Consider the following 12,153-nt stretch of genomic DNA (forward strand, 5'->3'; position numbering starts at 1 on the left):
CTGACTGTGGCTGACAAAAAGGATGACGACGTCACACCTGGGCGACTGTCAAAGATCCTAACTGACGCGAAAGAAATGTTCCAGCAAGGACTCGGAACACTAAAAGGCATGACAGCGACGATTAAAATTGAAGAAAACGCAAGCCTAAAATTTTTAAGGCCAGACCGGTACCTTATGCGATCCGCCCAGCTGTCGAAGCAGAGCTGGAGAGTCTGGAACGTTCAGGTGTACTGTCCAAGGTAGACTGGAGCGAGTGGGCTACACCCATCGTCCCCGTGATGAAAAAGTCATTGAGCAGCACGCCTGGGGAACCAAGGAAGGTTCGCATCTGTGGGGACTTTAAGGTAACAGTGAACCCGATCCTTCACACCGTACAATATCCACTTCCGCGGATAGAAGATATTTTCGCCTCGCTATCTGGAGGGAAACGCTTCACTAAGATTGATCTGGCCCAGGCGTATCTGCAAATGGAGGTAGAAGAAGCATCAAAAAAAATACCTCACAATCAACACCCATAAAGGTCTCTACCAACACAACCGGCTGGTATTCGGGGTAGCATCAGCTCCGGCTATTTGGCAGAGGGCAATGGAACAAGTCCTGCAAGGGATCCCAGGGACCCAGTGTTATTTGGACGACATCCTGGTCACGGGCGAAAATGACAGTGATCACCTTGCCAACCTGGAGCAGGTGCTCACTAGATTGCAGGAATATGGGCTCTGAGCTAACCGCCCCAAATGCGAGTTTTTAAGAAAACAGATCTCGTATTGTGGCCACGTTATCGATAAAGAGGGGTTACATAAGTCCCCAGAGAAGATTGAGGCAGTAGTCAAGAATCCAGCACCGGAAAATGTGTCACAACTGAGGTCGTTCCTCGGGCTGGTAAACTAATACCATAAGTTCTTGCCAAATTTGTCTACAATACTACACCCACTGAACACCCTACTGCAAACTGGGGTGCCATGGAAGTGGAGTGATGAATGTAGACGAGCTTTCCAGAAGAGCAAAACACCAATCACATCGAAAGAGGTATTCACAGAATCACAATCACAGAATCACAGAAACCCCACAATGCAGATAGAGGCCATTTCGGCCCATCGAGCCTGCACCGACACATATCCCACCCGATCCCCGTAACCCCTACACCAACACATATCCCACCCTATCCCCGTAACCCCACGTATTTAATCCCCCTAACACTAAGTGTCAATTTATCATAGCCAATCAACCTAACCCGCACATCTTTGGACTGTGGGAGGAAACCGGAGCACCCGGAGGAAACCCACGCAAACACGGGGAGAATGTGCAAACTCCACACAGACAGTCACCCGAGGCTGGATTCAAACCCGGGTCCCTGGCGCTGTGAGGCAGCAGTGCTAACCACTATGCCACCGTGCGGCCCATTACAACCCAGCATTACCAATTCGGTTGGCATGTGATGCGTCACCCTACGGCATTGGAGCGTTGCTGTTGCACAAATTCTCGGACGGCTCAGAGAGGCCAATAGCCTTTGCGTCACGATCACTAACCTCAGCCGAGCGTAACTACGCCCAGATTGACAGGGAGGCCCTCAGCCTAGTGTGGGGAGTGAAAAAGTTCAATCACTATCTGCACGGGAAGAAATTCACTTTGCTGACTGATCACCAGCCTCTTGTCTCCATTTTTAATCCGAAGAAGGGCGTTCCGGTGATGACTGCGCAACAACTACAAAGGGGTGCACCACTATGAGATTGAATATAAGGGCACGAAACAGCATGGAAATGCTGATGGGCTATCACGCCTGCCACTGCCTACTGCGGAGGAAGCACCAGCAGTGGATCCTGTCGAAATATTCCATTCGACTATAGTTGAATACCTACTGGTAATTAATGCTTGTATCGAAAAGGAAACCCGAAATGACCCAACACTGTCTCGGGTATATGATTTGACGGTGAAGGGATGGCCAGCACATGGCGACTCACTGTCGCCAGCATTCTCGACAAGGAGAGAACAGCTGTCAGTGTGCCGGGGGACCTTGATGTGTGGATCCCGAGTGGTAATTCCACCCAAGTTAAGGGATAGAGTGCTCAATGAGCTTCATGAGTGTCATCTGGGAGGGGTAAAAATGAAAAGCCTAGCCAGGGCTTATGTGTGGTGGCCAGGAATCGATAAACAAATCGAGGACCTGACCAAGAGCTGCTCAGGATGCCAGAAAGTCCAAAATGCACCACCACAGGCCCCTCTACACCCATGGGAGTGGCCCTCATCTCCATGGCAACGGGTGCATATTGATTTTGCTGGTCCATTCATGGACTCAATGTTTTTAATAGCCGTGGATGCGCACTCGAAATGGCCTGAGGTCATCAAAATGTCCTCCACCACCACGGAGAAAACTATTGCAGTCCTATGGACCATTTTTGCCAGGAATGGCTTGCCAGAACAGATTTGCTACGACAACGGACCACAGTTTGTGTCCGAAGAGTTCCGGAGATTCTTGAAAAAGAATGGGGTAAGGCATTACACATCCGCCCCGTGTCATCCAGCCAGAAATGGATTGGCTGAGAGGTTCGTACAAACCTTTAAGAAGGCAATAAAGGCTATGTACAATGACAACATTCCGCTGCAGCATAAGGTCGACAATTTTCTGTTCGCCTACCGGAATGCGACACATGCAGTCACCAACCAAGCCCCAGCCATGATGTTCTTTAACCGAAGGTTAAGATCTCGCCTGGACTTGCTCAGACCAAACGTACGAAGAGATGTTGAGAGTAAACAATTCCAGCACATCCATGAGAAGCCAACAAGGAGCTTCAGTGTAGGGCAACCAGTCTTGGTCCGCGACTACCGAACAGAAAAATGGCAGCCAGGAACGATATGCACACGGCAGGGCCCATTAATGTACACAGTGGACGTTGGGGAGAGCATCGTGAGACGCCATGCTGACCAGATCCTAGAGTCACAGGAACAAGTCAACCCATGCCTCGCCCATACGTACCTGGTGATGAACCCGACGTGCAGGTCGCATCTACCCCAGAAACAGTAGCATCGGAAGCTGATGAACCAACCGACGACAGGGGGCCAGAATCGCCTCCGCACCAAGAGCAAGACACTCGGGAAAGGCGCTATCCAGAAAGGATCAGGAGGCCTCCCCAAAGACTGAATATATAAATAGACTATTTTCAGCTAATGTTGCATGTTAAAAGTGTTCATTGTAATTAGTTTGATATTTAATTGTTAAATGAGTGTTATGGTACTGTTAAGATAAAAGGGGAGGAATTGTAATGTATATACCTTTAAGGGGGGGAACTACTTTTTACAGCTCATGTATACTGTAGTACCGGCAGTGACCACACATGTATATAGCACTGAGTAGTAATCTGTACAGTCAGTTCAACTGTGAGCCACGTTGAGCAAACACCTGTTGTACCGTTTCTGCTGCAGTCTGTATCTTATTATACCCAGACACAACAAGACTCACATCGAGAGAGAGAGTCACAACGAGCGAGAGAGAGTCACATCGAGGGCGAGAGTCACATCGAGAGAGAGAGACTCACATCGAGAGAGAGAGCCATATCGAGAGAGAGTGACATCGAGAGAGAGATTCATATAGAGAGAGTCACATCGAGGGAGAGAGAGTCACATCGAAAGAGAGTCACATCGAGAAAGAGAGAGTCACATCGAGGGAGTGTCACATCGTGGGAGAGTGAGTCACATTGAGGGAGAGAGAGTCAGATCGAGGGACAGAGTCACATCGAGAGAGAGAGTCACATTGAAGGGGAGTCACATCGAGAGAGAGAGTCACATGGAGGGGGAGCGAGTGTCACATCGAGAGAGTCTGAGTCACATCGAGAGTCACATCGAGAGAGAGAGAGTCACATGGAGGGGGAGAGAGAGTCATCATCGAGAGGGAGTCACATTGAGAGAGAGAGATTCACATCAAGGGAGATAGTCACATCGAGGGAGAAAGAGTCACATCGAGAGAGAGAGAGTCACATCGAGAGAGAGAGTCACATCGAGAGAGAGAGATTCACATCGAGAGAGAGAGAATTACATCAAGAGAGAGAGAGTCACATCGAGGGAGAGAGAGTCACATCGAGGGAGAGAGAGTCACATCGAGGGAGAGAGAGTCACGTCAAGTGAGAGAGAGTCACATCGAGAGAGAGAGAGTCACATCGAGAGAGAGAGAATCACATCGAGGGAGAGAGAGTCACATCGAGGGAGAGAGAGTCACATCGAGGGAGAGAGTCACATCGAGAGAGAGAGATTCACATCGAGAGAGAGAGAGTTACATCAAGAGAGAGAGAGTCACATCGAGGGAGAGAGAGTCACATCGAGGGAGAGAGAGTCACATCGAGGGAGAGAGAGTCACGTCAAGTGAGAGAGAGTCACATCGAGAGAGAGAGAGTCACATCGAGAGAGAGAGAATCACATCGAGGGAGAGAGAGTCACATCGAGGGAGAGAGAGTCACATCGAGGGAGAGAATCACATCGAGGGAGAGAGAGTCACATCGAGGGAGAGAGAGTCACATCGAGGGAGAGAGAGTCACGTCAAGTGAGAGGGAGTCACATCGAGAGAGAGAGAGTCACATCGAGAGAGAGAGAGTCACATCGAGGGAGAGAGTCACATCGAGAGAGAGAGAGTCACATCGAGGGAGAGAGTCACATCGAGAGAGAGAGAGTCACATCGAGAGAGAGAGAGTCACATCGAGGGAGAGAGTCACATCGAGAGAGAGAGAGAGTCACATCGAGAGGGAATCACATCGAGAGGGAGTCACATCGAGGGAGAGTCACATCGAAGGAGAGAGAGAGTCACATCGAGGGAAAAGAGAGTCACATCGAAAGTCACATCGAGGGAGAGAGAGTCACATCGAGGGAGAGAGAGTCACATTGAGGGAGAGGGAGTCACATCGAGGGAGAGGGAGTCACATCGAGGGAGGGAGTCAACTCGAGAGAGAGAAAGTCACATCGAGAGAGAGACAGCCATATCGCGAGCGAGAGTCACATCGAGAGTGAGAGAGTCACATCGAGGGAGAGAAAGTCACATCGAGGGAGAGAGAGTCACATCGAGTGAGAGAGTCACATCGAGGGAGAGAGAATCACATCAAGAGAGAGAGAGTCACATCGAGGGAGAGAGAGTCACATCGAGAAATAGAGTCACAACGAGGGAGAGAGAGGCACATCGAGGGAGAGAGAGTCATTTCGAGGGAGAGAGAGTCATTTCGAGGGAGAGAGAGTCACATCGAGGGGAAGAGAATCACATCGAGGGAGAAGAGAGTCACATGGAAAGTCACATCGAGGGAGAGAGAGTCACATCGAGAGAGTCACATCGAGAGTGAGAGAGTGACATCAAGAGAGACAGAGTAACAATGAGGGAGGGAGTGTCACTTCGAGAGAGAGAGAGTGACATCAAGAGAGAGAGAGTCACATTGAGGGAGAGAGAGTCACATCGAGATAGAGAGTCACATCGAGGGAGAGTGTGCCACTTCGAGAGCGAGAGAATCACATCGAGGGAGAGAGAGTCACATCGAGGGAGAGGGAGTCACATCGAGGGAGAGGGAGTCACATCGAGGGAGAGAGAGTCACATAGAGAGAGAGGGTCACACCGAGGGAGAGAGAGTCACATCGAGATAGAGAGAGTCACATCGAGGGAGAGAGAGTCACATTGCGAGCGAGAGTCACATAGAGAGCGAGAAAGTCACATCGAGAGAGAGTCACCTCGAGAGAGAGAGAGTAACATCGAGAGAGAGTGTCAGATCGAGAGAGAGAGAGTCACATCGAGGGAGAGAGAATCACATCGAGAGTGAGAGAGTCACATCGAGGGAGAGTCACAACGAGGGAGAGAGAGTCACATCGAGGGAGAGAAAGTCACATCGAGGGAGAGAGAGTCACGTCGAGGGAGAGAGTCACAACGAGGGAGAGAGAGTCACATCGAGGGATAAAAAGTCACATCGAGGGAGAGAAAGTCACATTGAGGGAGAGAGATTAACATAGATGGAGAGAGAGTCACATCGACGGACAGTGAGTCACATCGAGAGAGAGATTTACATCGAGGGAGAGAGAGAGTCACATCGAGAGAGAGAGAGTCACATCGAGAGAGAGAGATTCACATCGAGGGAGAGAGAGTCACATCGAGAGAGAGAGATTCACATCGAGGGAGAGAGAGTCACATCGAGGGAGAAAGAGTCACATCGAGAGAGAATCACATCGTTGGAGAGAGCGTCACAACGAGGGAGAGAGTCATATCTCTTATGACCGTGTATAATTGAGACACGGACAGCAGGAGTGATCATAACAAGGCTTTACTGAATGGAGACAAACGGGAAACTGAAACTACAGAAGATTGCTAGCGCCTTTTATACAGGGGTGGTCACTGCCGGTACTGCAGTCTGAGACCAGTTATTCCCTTAAAGGTACATACACAACAATTCCTCCCCTTTTAGATAAACAGTACATAACATTCATTTAACAAGTAAATGATAACTAATTACAATCACAATTACGGTTGCTAGATACATTGGTTGAGGTTAAGCAATTATAAGTTCAGTCTTTGAGGAGGCTTCCTGATTCTGTGAGGATAACGCCTCTTTGGGGTATCAGGTTCTTCTGGCAAGGTTGAGTCGGGATCAATGTCGTTGTTTGGTTCATCTGCTTCCAATATCACCGATTCTGCGGTAGCTGCAATTGGTACGTCGGTTTCATCACCAGGTGTATCAGATCGTGGTGTGGAGTTGACGTTTTCCAGTGACTCTAGAATCTGGTCAGCATGGCATCTTACAATGCTCTCTCCAACGTCCACGGTATACATTAGAGGTCCTTGCCGTGTACAAATTGTTCCTGGCTGCCATTTCTCTGTGCGGTAGTCCCGGGCCAAAACTGGTTGACCTATCTTAAAACTCCTGGTCGGCCTTTCATTCATATTCTGAAACTGCCTGTTATCCACATCTCTTCGGACGTTTGGCTTAACCAAATCCAAGCGGCATCATAGTCTTCGATTGAAGAACATCATGGCTGGAGTTTGGTTGGTAACCGCATGTGTCGCATTCCGGTAGGCAAACAAGAAGTTGTCCACCTTGTGTTGTAGGGGTATATCTTCATTACACATTGCCTTGATAGCCTTCTTGAATGTTTGAACAAACCTCTCGGCCAATCCATTAGTGGCTGGATGATATGGGGCCGATGTGTACTGCTTAACACCATTGTTCTTTAAGAACCTCCGGAACTCTTCAGACACAAACGGTGGTCCATTGTCGGAGCAAATCTGTTCAGGCAGCCCATTCCTGGCGAATATGGTTCGTAAGACTGTGATAGTTTTTTCTGTGGTGGTTGAGGACATTTTTATTACCTCTGGCCACTTTGAATGTGCATCCACCGCAATTAAAAACATCGAGTACATGAAGGGACCAGCAAAATCAATGTGCACCCTTTGCCATGGAGATGAGGGCCACTCCCATGGATGTAGAGGGGCTATTGGTGGGGCGTTTTGGACCTTCTGGCATCCTGTACAGCTCTTGGTCATCTCTTCGATTTCTCTATCGAATCCCAGCCACCACACAAACGCTCTGGCTAAGTTCTTCATTTTTACCCCTCCCAGATGACCCTCATGAAGCTCATTGAGCACTCTATCCTTCAATTTGGGTGGAATTACTCCTCTGGATCCACACATCAAGGTTCCTCTGCACACTGACAGCTGTTCTCTTCTCGGCGAGAATGCTGGCAGCAGTGGTTCGCCATGTGCTGGCCATCCCTTCACCGTTAAATCATAGACCCGGGACAGTGTCGGGTCATCTCGAGTTTCCTTTTCTATGTTAGCATTCGTCACAGGGAGACATTCGACTATAGTCGAGTGGAATATCTCCATTGGATCCACTGCAAGTTCTTCTTCCACCGTCGGCAACGGTAGGCGCGACAATCCATCAGCATTTCCATGCTGTTTAGTTCCTTTGTACTCGATGTCATATTGGTGTGCCCCTAGGAAAAAGGACCACCTCTGTAGCCATTGTGCTGTCATTATCGGTACGCCCTTCTGAGGGTTGAAAATGGAGACAAGTGGTTGATGATCAGTTAGTAGAGTAAATTTTTGACCGTGCAGGTAGTGATTGAACTTCTTCACCCCCCACACTAGGCTGAGGGCCTCTCTGTCAATCTGGGCATAGTTACGCTCGGCTGAAGTTAACGAGCGTGACGCAAAAGCTGTCGGCCTCTCTAAACCATCAAGGAATTTATGTGACAGTACTGCCCCAATGCCGTAGGGAGACGCATCACACGCCAGTCTTATCGGTAGTGATGGGTTGTAGTGAGCCAACACTTCTCTTGAAGTGATTAAGTCCTTACTCTTCTGAAAGGCCCGCTTACAGTCATTGTTCCATTTCCATGCTACTCCCGTTCGTAGTAGGGCGTTCAGTGGGTGCAGAACTGTGGACAAATTCGGTAAAAGCTTATGGTAGTAATTCACCAATCCGAGGAATGACCTCAGTTGCGACACATTTTCAGGCGCTGGGGCCTTAACAACCACTTCAATTTTGTCAAGGGACTTATGTAACCCCTCTTCATCAATCACGTGGCCACAATACGATATCTGTTTCTTAAAAAACTCGCACTTGGGGCGGTTGGCTCGTAGCCCATGTTCCCGTAGTCTAGTGAGCACCTGTTCTAGGTTGTTAAGGTGTTCACTGTCATCTTCACCTGTCACTAGGATGTCGTCCAAGTAACACTGAGTCCCCGGAATCCCTTGCAGGACTTGTTCCATCGCTCTTTGCCATATCGCCGGAGCTGATGCTACTCCAAATACCAATCGATGATACTGGTAAAGACCTTTGTGAGTGTTTATCGTGAGATACTTCGTAGAGGATTCTTCAACCTCCATCTGCAAATACGCTTGTGCTAGGTCAATTTTTGTAAAACGCTTCCCTCCCGATAATGAGGCGAAGATGTCTTCTATCCTTGGAAGAGGATATTGTACTGTGTGAAGGACTGGGTTCACCGTCACCTTGAAGTCCCCACAGATGCGAACCTTCCTTGGCTCCTCAGACTTATTTCTTAACGTTTTCTTCATGACAGGAACAATGGGTGTCGCCCACTCGCTCCAGTCTACCTTAGACAACACGTCTGCATTCTCCAGATTCTCCAGCTCTGCCTCGACGGCTGGGCGATTGCATATGGTGTCAGGGTTGGGGAGCCACGGGGCCGTGTAGATACGGGGCCGTGCTCTCCGGGCAAGGTAGGTTCTGGACCCAAGTGCAGAAACCAGGCTAGAGGCAGGTATACAATCTTAAGGAACAGTACTTTATTCATTACTTAACTAGATTCACACATAACTAGATTCATACAAGGAACACAACAGCATACGTAAGAACTCAAGACAGGAACACCACATCATACATAGAACTCGAGAGAAGAACAATATACATAGAACTCGAGACAAGTTACAAAACGGCTAGTCAAGAATAGGAACTCAGGACAGCTTCCATGAGGCAACATACTTGTCCATACTGAGCTGGGATAAGCTTACCACAAGCGCAACCAGCTTGCAGAGACGAGACTTGAGACAAGCTATCACGAGGGGCTGCCGCAGGGGTAACAGGCTTCTCAATACAAAGCTCAAGACAAGCGCCAACATGGCAACACGCTAGTCCAGCCAGCACCTTATCAAGACTAAGAACAACAAGAACACAGAGTTAGTTACATCTTAAATACAGAACTCGAGAGAACCATGGCACCCAGCTAGTCAAAGCCAGGAGCCACAGAGCAAAGGCTAGTCCCCGGATCCCCGGTTAGGACTGAGCAAGGAAGGAAGCAACCACAGAACTTATATACCAAGAAAACCAGGTGCAACCCATGGACAGCTAACAGGCCGTTAAGAATTAACACAGGAGGCTAGGAACAATTAACAAAGGGCTAGAGCCAAACAAGTGAAGGTGCCATCTAGAGGCTAGAGAAGGAACTGACTGGCACCGTCACATATGGTACCGGTCTTGCTTTGAAAAACTTGGGAATTGCATTCTCTGCTATTTTTATTGAGGCGGTTACGCCTTTAAGAGTGCCCAGTTCTTGTTGAAATACCTCTTTGGCGTTAGCTAAGATTGTTGACAATTGTCCAGGAGTGACGTCTTCATCTTTTTTACCACCACCGTCATTGCATGAATGGAGTGCCAATCTAAGCTTATCTTTCTGATCCATTCACGTCCCAATAACGGTGGTCCACCATCTTGCAGTATGTAGAGATACAATTTCTGTATTTTCTTGCCGTTGTATTCGACAGGCACCCTTATTTTTCCTCTGGGGTATACCTTTTGCCCCGTATACGTCGTCAAGACGATGGATGTCTTTCTCAAGGGTATGTGTGAGAATAGCCGCTCATAGTCTCGTCGATTCATGACGGTTAGCGCTGATCCCGTATCCAATTCCATTTTAACTCGGGACCCTGCTATCGTGAGGGTGACCCAAATGGTTCGGTGATCCTCTTTTGTGATTACATTGTGAAGTTTCTCTTGTTCCCGGGTTCACTATCGCTCATCTGGTCTTCGGAACTACTGTCCGTCATCTTTTGTACTTTCTTGTACAGTTCCTTAGTAGCCTTTTTGTTGTCGTTGGTCTTCTTCCCAGACCTGCAAACTCATGCAATGTGTCCCATCTTTCCACATTGCCTGCATATTTTGTCCTTGGACCAGCAGTCCTTCTGGTCATGGTTAGTTCTGCCGCAGCGATAACATTTTGCAAATCCCCATGTCATTTCGTGGGTGCCGTATTCCTGTGGCTTTTGTTGTATTTCTGCAGCTCCCCTGGCTGCTGCTTCGTACGATACTGCCACGCTGAAAGCCTTATCTAGCGTCAGCTCTTTCTCTGAGAGTAACTTCTTCTGTGTTCCTTCACTCAGGAGTCCACGGACAAATTTGTCCCGTAGGGTATCTGCCAGTCCTGCTCCAAACTGGCAGTGCTTTGATAGCTTGCGTAGTTCCGTAAGGTACTCAGCATTGCTCTCATCTTTATGCTGAGTTCTCCTGTGGAATTTAAACCTTTCTGCTATTAGCAGTGGTGCAGGGTTTAGGTGTTCCTGTAGGATAGCAACAATTTCATTAAAACTCTTCGCCCTCGGTTTGGCTGGAGTAATCAGGTCCCGCAATAGGCCGTACGATCTAGCGCCCATTAAGTTTAGCAATACCGATGCCTTTTTCTCGTCGGCCATTTCGTTTGCCTCGCAATATACCTCAACTCTTTCCACATACGTGGCCCAGTCCTCTATTGCATTATCAAAGGCAGTGATACAGCCAGTCTTCGGCATCTTGAAAATCTAAAATGGCACCTCCCGTGCTTTGCCTTCTTCCCCGATTTAACAAAATGGCGCCTCCCACGCTTTGCCTTCTTCCCCGTTGCTGCTAGCGCTGCTTCCTTTGGTTTCCATTGCAACCTGCAGCTCCTCGCGGTTTTCTGCGCGTTTAATATTTCTTTTTTTATTTTATTATTTTCCCGTCGTGGAACAACCCTGTGGGACTCTTGCTTCCCTCTTCTTGGGTCCGTACGCTGCCCGGCTTCGTAGCACCGGCCGCGCCCTGTGTGCTCCACCCTCTCTCTCTCTCCTCTTCCCAACAACGCTGCTCGGCCCCGTTGCAAGCCACCCGCTCGAGTTCTCGACTGCCGCAGCCCAGGAAGGATCAGTGTACTACCTGCCACCAGCCCGATTAGCTGAAGCACCGTCGACAGGAACCAGGCCCCGCTATCGACAGCTTCTCCTGCAACCTTCAACTCCGCTGACTCAGGGGCGGATGCCCACGGTCGACGCCCATTTCTACTGCTTCTTTCTTCCTTCTGGCCTCCACCTCTGCTCACTTCGCTTCAGGAATGGATCCCATGAGGTGGTGCAGACTGCAGGTAAGTTCGTATCTGCTCGTCGCCAATATTATGCCCGTGTATAATTGAGACACGGACAGCAGGAGTTGATCATAACAAGTCTTTACTGAATGGAGACAAACGGGAAACTGAAACTACAGAAGATTGCTAGCGCCTTTTATACAGGGGCGGTCACTGCCGGTACTGCAGTCTGAGACCAGTTATTCCCTTAAAGGTACATACACAACAATATCGAGAGAGTCACATCGAGCGAGAGAGAGTATTTCGAGGGAGAGAGAGTCAAATCGACAGAGAGAGCCACATCGAGAGAGAGAGAAAGTCACATCGAGAGAG

Source organism: Somniosus microcephalus, chromosome 21, assembly GCF_052327205.1.
Source record: "Somniosus microcephalus isolate GS21.2 chromosome 21, FLI_Smic_1.0, whole genome shotgun sequence".
NCBI classification, from domain to species: Eukaryota; Metazoa; Chordata; class Chondrichthyes; order Squaliformes; family Somniosidae; genus Somniosus; species Somniosus microcephalus.